This window comes from Eptatretus burgeri, chromosome 9 (assembly GCF_056783735.1).
Source record: "Eptatretus burgeri isolate ZD-2024b chromosome 9, Ebu_testis_v1, whole genome shotgun sequence".
In the NCBI taxonomy this organism is placed as follows: Eukaryota; Metazoa; Chordata; class Myxini; order Myxiniformes; family Myxinidae; genus Eptatretus; species Eptatretus burgeri.
Window position 1 is genome coordinate 68,883,217 of NC_140969.1, and position 1,136 is coordinate 68,884,352.

The window sequence follows — 1,136 nt, forward strand, 5'->3', positions numbered from 1 at the left end:
TTACCACCATCCAACGCCTGTCTCACCTCCTCCCTAAATTTCACGCAACAGTCTTCCTCCTTCAGCTTCCACCATCTGGTCCTTGGTTCAGCCCTCACTCTCTTCCTCAACCTCACCTCTAAAGTCATCCTACAGACCACCAATCGATGCTGTCGAGCTACACTCTCCCCTGCCACAACCTTACAGTCACTAATCTCTTTCAGGTTGCATCTCCTACTTAAGATGTAATCCACCTGTGTGCACTTTCCTCCACTCTTGTATGTCACCCTGTGTTCCTCCTTCTTCTTGAAATACGTGTTTACCACTGCCATTTCCATTCTTTTTGCAAACTCTACCACCATTTGCCCTTCCACATTTCTCTTGTTGAGACCGTACCTCCCCATCACCTCCTCATCCTCTTTATTCCCTTCCCCAACATGTCCATTGAAATCTGCTCCAATCACCACTCTTTCATCCTTGGATACACTCTCCACCACTTCATCTAACTCACTCCAGAAATCTTCTTTATATTCCATCTCACACCCCATATGTGGGGCATATGCACTGATGACATTCATCATCACCCCTTCAATTTCCAACTTCACACTCATCACTCGGTCAGACACCCTCCTCACCTCCAATACCCTCTTGACATGATCTTCCTTCAGGATTATCCCGACACCATTTCTCCTCCCATCCACACCATGGTAGAACAGTTTGAAACCACCTCCAATGCTCCTCGCCTTACTCCCCATCCACTTGGTCTCTTGTACACACAGTATGTCCACCTTTCTTCTCTCCATCATATCAGCCAACTCTCGCCCTTTGCCAGTCATCGTCCCAACATTCAGAGTTCCAACTCTCACCTCCACACTTCTACCCTTCCCCCTCTCCCACTGCCTCCGGACTCGCCTTCCCCGTCTCCTTCTCCTCCTTCGCCCAGCAGTAGCACAATTTCCACTGGTACCCTGCTGACCACCGGTACCGGTGGCGGTCGTTGGTAACCCGGGCCTCGACCGATCCGGTATGGATATTCGTTTTGTTGTCCGCATAATGATTTGGCATAGGTTTTTACGCCGGATGCCCTTCCTGACGCAACCCTGGTCGCCTCTTACGACACACAGGGATATGGTACACCTATTCTAACCGGGGCATAC